This window comes from Zophobas morio, unplaced genomic scaffold (genome assembly GCF_036711695.1).
Source record: "Zophobas morio isolate AGI-343-1 ecotype UQ-CSIRO unplaced genomic scaffold, CSIRO_AGI_Zmor_V1 ptg000510l, whole genome shotgun sequence".
Taxonomy (NCBI): domain Eukaryota; kingdom Metazoa; phylum Arthropoda; class Insecta; order Coleoptera; family Tenebrionidae; genus Zophobas; species Zophobas morio.
Window position 1 is genome coordinate 115,001 of NW_026972613.1, and position 8,938 is coordinate 123,938.

General features: G+C 54.3%; 2 non-coding genes across 2 annotated transcripts; both read left to right on the top strand.

The window, feature by feature from the left end:
• Positions 1-1,049: 1,049 nt before the first annotated feature.
• LOC135121147 (small subunit ribosomal RNA) lies at positions 1,050-2,971 on the top strand. Its single transcript, XR_010278869.1, has one exon. It is a non-coding gene; the product is annotated as a small subunit ribosomal RNA (ribosomal RNA).
• An 869-nt stretch (positions 2,972-3,840) lies between these two features.
• On the top strand, positions 3,841-3,997 carry LOC135121153 (5.8S ribosomal RNA). Its single transcript, XR_010278873.1, has one exon. It is a non-coding gene; the product is annotated as a 5.8S ribosomal RNA (ribosomal RNA).
• The last annotated feature ends 4,941 nt before the right edge of the window (positions 3,998-8,938 follow it).

Consider the following 8,938-nt stretch of genomic DNA (forward strand, 5'->3'; position numbering starts at 1 on the left):
GCGTTTGGCTCCGATCGACGTCAAGCGCGCTACTATAGGTAGCGGAGTGATGTTGTGGCGTGTGAGGTGTTCTCTCGAGATACCGACCAACGACTGCATCCTCTCGCTCGCGTTACCACGGACTGTCTGCGAGTCTTATCCAATACTTTTAAAAGGAATTCGGATTTATGACGAAATGAATTTCGCAGCACGTTCCGGCCGTTCTTCGGTGTCTCTAAGACTGTGCGTTTTTACGTATTCTCTAAAAATGATAGCAGACGCTAGCCGCATTGGTTTCTCTCTGTAAAATAAATAATGTTCAACAACGACATTATTATGTTATTCAGACCGACCCGACAAAAAGAGACGACGATACGTTCACATTTTTAGAACGAAACGTTGCGATTACTTTTGGTGGTCGTGTCTTTAATGATTATAAGAGCGAACCTTGTATGTGTGTGTGTCTTGTTGATAATTTTGAGAATGTAGTTATCGCACCCGTCGAAAACGACCCGAAGTAGACTTGGCTCTCGGAGCGTTTGCGCCTAGAATTTCATGGAATCCTTGAGTTCCTTCATTGGGTTCGAGCTTGCCTCGAAAGACGGTCCAGCACAGCGAGATCGCGGATGCGGCGGACGTTCGATCGTCGGCGGTCCTTATGCGATCAACCTTACATTGTTGTAAACGGTGGCGTACGTTCGAATTTCACGATTCGTCGTTCGTTGCATCGAACAGCTATTAAATTTGCGTCAACTCCCTACATTCCGAGCGAGAATATATAATATACTCGTAACGTGTGCAGATTCTGAAAAGAATTCGGCACGTCTCACCGTCGCATTCTATCTAGCGAAGAGTGAGGAGAATGTTTGAACTTTTAAACCGGCGCAGGAGGTTTCCTCGCGAAACTTTTCGACCGGTATCGTTATGTATGATATTTTTCGTATATAAAACAACGAAAGAGAGAGTTAAGCGTGGCGTTACGTTCCTACGCGTTCGTTTCGCGAACACGCACTCGCGCTTTCGACGAAAGTGTAGTTTTCAGTTTCGGAGTATCCGAACGAGAACGCAGTTCCCTGGTTGATCCTGCCAGTAGTCATATGCTTGTCTCAAAGATTAAGCCATGCATGTCTCAGTACAAGCCGAATTAAGGTGAAACCGCGAAAGGCTCATTAAATCAGTTATGGTTCCTTAGATCGTACCCACATTTACTTGGATAACTGTGGTAATTCTAGAGCTAATACATGCAAACAGAGCCCCGACCGGAAACGGAAGGGGCGCTTTTATTAGATCAAAACCAATCGGTGGCGGTCTCCGTCATCGTACAACTTGGTGACTCTGAATAACTTTACGCTGATCGCACGGTCTCGCACCGGCGACGCATCTTTCAAATGTCTGCCTTATCAACTGTCGATGGTAGGTTCTGCGCCTACCATGGTTGTAACGGGTAACGGGGAATCAGGGTTCGATTCCGGAGAGGGAGCCTGAGAAACGGCTACCACATCCAAGGAAGGCAGCAGGCGCGCAAATTACCCACTCCCGGCACGGGGAGGTAGTGACGAAAAATAACGATACGGGACTCATCCGAGGCCCCGTAATCGGAATGAGTACACTCTAAACCCTTTAACGAGGATCAATTGGAGGGCAAGTCTGGTGCCAGCAGCCGCGGTAATTCCAGCTCCAATAGCGTATATTAAAGTTGTTGCGGTTAAAAAGCTCGTAGTCGAATCTGTGTCCCGCGCCGCCGGTTCATCGTTCGCGGTGTTAACTGGCGTGCCGCGGGACGTCCTGCCGGTGGGCTTAGCTCGAGAGGGCGGCCCAACTCAATCCCGCCGCGGTGCTCTTCATTGAGTGTCGAGGTGGGCCGGCACGTTTACTTTGAACAAATTAGAGTGCTTAAAGCAGGCTAAAACTTCGCCTGAATACTGTGTGCATGGAATAATGGAATAGGACCTCGGTTCTATTTTGTTGGTTTTCGGAACCCCGAGGTAATGATTAATAGGAACGGATGGGGGCATTCGTATTGCGACGTTAGAGGTGAAATTCTTGGATCGTCGCAAGACGGACAGAAGCGAAAGCATTTGCCAAAAACGCTTTCATTGATCAAGAACGAAAGTTAGAGGTTCGAAGGCGATCAGATACCGCCCTAGTTCTAACCATAAACGATGCCAGCTAGCGATCCGCCGACGTTCTTTCGATGACTCGGCGGGCAGCTTCCGGGAAACCAAAGCTTTTGGGTTCCGGGGGAAGTATGGTTGCAAAGCTGAAACTTAAAGGAATTGACGGAAGGGCACCACCAGGAGTGGAGCCTGCGGCTTAATTTGACTCAACACGGGAAACCTCACCAGGCCCGGACACCGGAAGGATTGACAGATTGAGAGCTCTTTCTTGATTCGGTGGGTGGTGGTGCATGGCCGTTCTTAGTTGGTGGAGCGATTTGTCTGGTTAATTCCGATAACGAACGAGACTCTAGCCTGCTAAATAGGCGTATTTCGACATCCCAAAGGCCCGCCGGTCTCGGGTTCGCCCGTTGGCCGTGCGCGGTTTTTACTGTCGGCGTACAAACAATTCTTCTTAGAGGGACAGGCGGCTTCTAGCCGCACGAGATTGAGCAATAACAGGTCTGTGATGCCCTTAGATGTTCTGGGCCGCACGCGCGCTACACTGAAGGAATCAGCGTGTCCTCCCTGGCCGAGCGGCCCGGGTAACCCGCTGAACCTCCTTTCGTGCTAGGGATTGGGGCTTGCAATTGTTCCCCATGAACGAGGAATTCCCAGTAAGCGCGAGTCATAAGCTCGCGTTGATTACGTCCCTGCCCTTTGTACACACCGCCCGTCGCTACTACCGATTGAATGATTTAGTGAGGTCTTCGGACCGGTACGCGGTGGCGTTTCGGCGTCGCCGATGTCGCTGGGAAGATGACCAAACTTGATCATTTAGAGGAAGTAAAAGTCGTAACAAGGTTTCCGTAGGTGAACCTGCGGAAGGATCATTAACGTGTCTCGAACACACGCACTGTCTTTACACAGACACACACACCATCGTCTGATCGTGTTGTTGTTGTCGTGCGAAGTATGTCGCGTCCGTGGACGACGTACACGCTCGATCTAACATCTAAAGACGTCTGCGGCGTAGACGACGGCACGTCCAGCCTTTAGCGGTGCCGTCGCGCGTTTCCGAAGCGCGTTCTCTTCTCTTCTCTCGTCCCACGTGGGGATCGGTGCGAAAGAGGAAACGCGTCTAAGAGACGGCGTCACACGACGTCCTCGAACTATTGAATCGTCCAGAGTCGGATTAGGCGTCATGCCGATGCGAACTCGCGGCGCCGGTCCTTTACGCGCGTTCGTCGTGCGATCGGGCAGACGGCATTTCGGGCACCTTGATCCGCTAAAGAACCTCAAAGAGTTCGATTCGGATCGCAGGTTTCGTAAGTACGTGCGGGGCGTTTCGTGCGCCTTTGCTAGTCTTCGTTACCGTGGGTTTTAAATGATTTTCGCCCGGCCGACGGGTTCGGCTCGATGCCGCCGTTCTCGTCGAGACGATTCGAAACGTCGTTCGAGACGCTCCTAGGAAGCGCCGTTTGACGAAATCACACCTAGTTTGTTTGGTTAAGTGATCGTTGTGCGGTTGAGCTTCTGCTTTAGAAAAGGAGATCAAGTCTTGCGACTAACAAAAAAAAAAAAGAGAGAGAGGAAAAGATGGAATTAGTAAGACGACACGTCGTTCGAAAGTTTCTCTTTTCTTTTTTTTTCTTTTTTTATCTTAATAAACAATCGAAACCGAGAGAATTTCGACGCAGAACGTTCCAGGCCGTCGCGAGGCGAGCCGGAGAGAACGTGCGTCTTAATGTATATTCTAAAAGATTACCCTGAACGGTGGATCACTTGGCTCGTGGGTCGATGAAGAACGCAGCTAATTGCGCGTCAACTTGTGAACTGCAGGACACATGAACATCGACATTTCGAACGCACATTGCGGTCCTCGGATAAACTGTTCCCGGACCACTCCTGGCTGAGGGTCGTGTCAATTTCAAAGACTGCTCGGTTCGCCTCGTTTGAGAAAGCGTGGCGTTCGTCGGAGCGAGTTGGATGTTTTTTAGACGCGTGCCGTTGGAGGTCGATGTCGAGACGACTTACGTAACGTTCGTTCGTTTCGAGTACGATCCGGCGTACGCGACATCCGGAGACGCGATAGCGGCCCGTCGGGGTGACGTGTCGGACTTTCTTTTCGAAGGAGTTCGTCGTCGTCCTTCGACGGGCGGATCAGCAGACGTAAAGCACAAAACGATCGACTTTCGACGGCCATAACGGCGTTGATTTTGTCGAACGATGCGACCGTCGTGTCCGAGGCGTGCGTGACGTATCTCGCGACGACGTCAGGTCGCTGTTCGACGAAAGACCGTAAAGGCCGCGTCGACGACGTGCCATGATCGTTTGCGTATTAAAATGATCCATTTCCAGATCTATTCGATCTTGCGACCTCAGAGCAGGTGAGACTACCCGCCGAATTTAAGCATATTATTAAGCGGAGGAAAAGAAACTAACTAGGATTCCCTCAGTAGCGGCGAGCGAACAGGGAAGAGCCCAGCACCGAATCCCGCGGCCGAAACCGGACGCCGGGAAATGTGGTGTTAGGGAGGGTCCGTCATCCCGAAATCGTGCGGCGCGTCCAAGTCCATCTTGAACGGGGCCACAGCCCATAGAGGGTGCCAGGCCCGTAGTGACCGCTGCCGGTGACGGGAGGATCTCTCCTCAGAGTCGGGTTGCTTGAGAGTGCAGCCCTAAGTGGGTGGTAAACTCCATCTAAGGCTAAATATGACCACGAGACCGATAGCGAACAAGTACCGTGAGGGAAAGTTGAAAAGAACTTTGAAGAGAGAGTTCAATAGTACGTGAAACCGTTCAGGGGTAAACCTGAGAAACCCGAAAGGTCGAAAGGGGAGATTCAGCGTGTCTCGATCGTGGCGCTGGGCGGTCGCGTGACGGACGGCGTACGCGTCGTCTGCGCCTTCCGTCCTCCGAACTGCGATCGAACGCGTGCACTTCTCCCCCTGTAGGACGTCGCGATCCGTTGGGTGCCGGTCTGAGGCCCGCGGTGGAGCCCGTTCGGACGGTTCGCCGTTTCCGAACGAACCCGCGGTGTTTCCCGGTCGGCTCGCTCGACGGTATAAAGATGGCGCGAGGCCGCCGCTTGTTCGGCGTCCGCCCTACGGCAAGCGCTCTCGTCGCGACGGTGATCGGACCTGGTGCCGGTCCCGTCCCCGGGTGGCTGTTGGCTGTGGGTCGTCGGACAGACCTCGTCTTCTTTTAGAACGCCGATCTGCGACGCTATAGCTTTGGGTACTTTCAGGACCCGTCTTGAAACACGGACCAAGGAGTCTAGCATGTGCGCGAGTCATTGGGACATTACTAAACCTAAAGGCGCAATGAAAGTGAAGGTCCGCCTTGCGCGGACCGAGGGAGGATGGGCGGTCGTTACGGCTGCCGCCTCGCACTCCCGGGGCGTCTCGTTCTCATCGCGAGAAGAGGCGCACCAAGAGCGTACACGCTGGGACCCGAAAGATGGTGAACTATGCCTGGTCAGGACGAAGTCAGGGGAAACCCTGATGGAGGTCCGTAGCGATTCTGACGTGCAAATCGATCGTCGGAACTGGGTATAGGGGCGAAAGACTAATCGAACCATCTAGTAGCTGGTTCCCTCCGAAGTTTCCCTCAGGATAGCTGGCGCTCATAGCGCACGAGTTTCATCCGGTAAAGCGAATGATTAGAGGCATTGGGGTCGAAACGGCCTCAACCTATTCTCAAACTTTAAATGGGTGAGATCTCCGGCTTGCTCGAACTATTGAAGCCGCGAGACTCGAATCAGAGTGCCAAGTGGGCCATTTTTGGTAAGCAGAACTGGCGCTGTGGGATGAACCAAACGCCGAGTTAAAGCGCCTAAATCGACGCTTATGGGATACCATGAAAGGCGTTGGTAACTTAAGACATCAGGACGGTGGCCATGGAAGTCGGAATCCGCCAAGGAGTGTGTAACAACTCACCTGCCGAAGTTACTAGCCCTGAAAATGGATGGCGCTGAAGCGTCGTGCTTATACTCGGCCGTCAGCGGCATGTGCGGTCCGGTGGCCTCTGGTCACGGGCCATGAAGCCCTGACGAGTAGGAGGGTCGCGGCGGTGAGCGCAGAAGGACTGGCCGTGAGGCCGTCTGGAGCCGCCGTCGGTGCAGATCTTGGTGGTAGTAGCAAATACTCCAGCGAGGCCCTGGAGGACTGACGTGGAGAAGGGTTTCGTGTGAACAGCCGTTGCACACGAGTCAGTCGATCCTAAGCCCTAGGCGAAAGCCGATGTCGATGTGGTGTAGATTTGTCGTTGGTCACAAACACGACCTCCAGAGCCGTGGTGACGTGAACGTACGGATTGTGCACACACCCGTTGGGCGAAAGGGAATCCTGTTCCTATTCCGGAACCCGGCAGCGGAACCGCTTATAATTCGGGCCCTCGCAAGAGAGTTCGTCGGGGCAACCCAAAAGGACCCGGAGACGCCGTCGGGAGATCCGGGAAGAGTTTTCTTTTCTGCATGAGCGTTCGAGTTCCATGGAATCCTCTAGCAGGGAGATATGGTTTGGAACGCGAAGAGCACCGCAGTTGCGGCGGTGTCCGGATCTTCCCCTCGGACCTTGAAAATCCGGGAGAGGGCCACGTGGAGGCGTCGCGCCGGTTCGTACCCATATCCGCAGCAGGTCTCCAAGGTGAAGAGCCTCTAGTCGATAGAATAATGTAGGTAAGGGAAGTCGGCAAATTGGATCCGTAACTTCGGGATAAGGATTGGCTCTGAGGATCGGGGCGTGTCGGGCTTGTCGGGGAAGCGGGTCGCGGCTGACGTGCCGGGCCTGGGCGAGGTGAAGCGTTGCCGTTTCGGCGGAAACGTCGGATCCGAGCCCGGTCCCGTGCCTTGGCCTCCCGCGGAACCGTCTTGCTACGAGGCTCCGGGTGCGCCCGAAAGGGCGTCCGGATGTCCTCTTCGGCCGCCATTCAACGGTCAGCTCAGAACTGGCACGGACCGGGGGAATCCGACTGTCTAATTAAAACAAAGCATTGCGATGGCCCCAGCGGGTGTTGACGCAATGTGATTTCTGCCCAGTGCTCTGAATGTCAACGTGAAGAAATTCAAGCAAGCGCGGGTAAACGGCGGGAGTAACTATGACTATCTTATGCAGGGGGAGTTCGCGAGCGCTACGGCGTGATGCGGCTCTTCGGGGTTTGGCGACCCCGCGTACCTGAGCTAGCTGGCAGAAGCTATAAAATGCCCCAATCCAAGGTGGACCTACGTGCCGAGGGATGAATGGCTGCCGGGTTAGGCAGTCTCGAACGTGGACCTCCGGGGAGTGGCGACCCCCGGTTGTATCTAGCTGGGAGGAGGTATCAGGGCTCTGCCTCCTCTCTAGTGTTTTCCCTTGTCCACACCAAATTTTGATGGTTTTAACACGTTCGGCAAAGGGCCGGGGGTCTAGATCCACCCCCGATGTGGACAAGGTCGTGGATTTGAATAATCAGGCGGGCGGCGTTGAGTTATCTAATACCAACGTTAGTCCACGGCCGCTATCCGCCCCTGAGTGTGAGGTGTGTGGGCGGAAGTACAAGACAATGTCAGGTTTATACCGGCATAGGAAGACTTGCGGAGTCAGGGATAGATCGCACTGCGTCCATTGTGGACGTGGGTTCGCGACGTTTCAGGGGGTGCGGCAGCATGAAAAGCTTGCCCACCGGGAGAGGTACATGGTTGAGGCGGCCGGCAGCCTGCCTCCTTCAGAAGCCTCAGCTTTCGAGCTGATGGCGGAGATTGAGGTGGGTGTAAGGTTTAATCAGCCATTTCTGAAGGACATGGCGCTTGCGACCGGCCTCACTGTTGACCAGGTGAGGTACCGGCGCAAGAAGCCCGCATATAGAGAGTTTCTCGAAGGCTATAAGCGGGCACACCTTCCTAGAGGAGCTCTCTCCCATGTTCCTGAAGAAGCCTCTTCACCCAATGCCCAGGTCATGGTGGGGCCGGAAGGCGCAAAAGCGGGTCGTCAACAAGTACCTACCCAGGTTAACTCTTCACAACCGCCGGGTCCGTCAAGAAGTTCCCGTGATGTTCTGACTACTGAAGTTGGCCCCTGTTCGCGACGCTCGAGTGTACTGGTGCGGCCCAAACAGAGGGCAAGAAGGATTCCATCCTCTTCCTCAGACGAGTACGTGGATGAGGCTCCTCGAGACGATTCGAATTATCACCCCAGCAGCTCCGATGAAACATCGCAAGCCTCTACATCTTCCGGATCCCTAGACGATGCCGTTGAAGCCGTTCAAGTAAGCCCCATAACCCCCCCCGCAGAGCCCGTGAATAAGGGCAAAATGCCAGTCCTGTTGAGAGGACGGGTTGATCGCCGTCCGGGCCGATTGGTCCGGCGTAGCGTGCATCCCGCCTCTCCCACTTTGGACAGTCCTTTGGCGGCGGTTGATGGGCCCTTCATTGCACACCTGGAGGGCCTCCGCCAAGGGACGCCTGCCGCGGCCGGCCTAATAGAGGCCTGTCTATCAGGGTGCAGTAACGAACACCTGCTGGCCCTGGTAGACGAATGGCTTCGGGCCATGTTCACCGGTCGCACACGAGGCAGGCGCGGGGGTAGGAGGACGAGGACCACTGACCTGCGGGCCGGCCCGCACAGACCACCATCAAGAGGTCCTAGGGCGTCTCTTTATAAGAAGACCCAGGACCTCTGGCAAAAGAACAGGTCAGCCCTCGTCGGAGCAATTTTGAACGGTGGATCGGCGGATTCGATGGGTGTAGGAGATGTTCCTGAGGTGAGCGATGTGGAGAAGCTGTATGGGGGGATATTCGAATCTATCTCTCCATCTGATGAGGAGCCGCTGCGGTTTCCGAAAACGTCGCAGCCTGTTTTCTTGCCTGTTACTCCCGAGGAAGT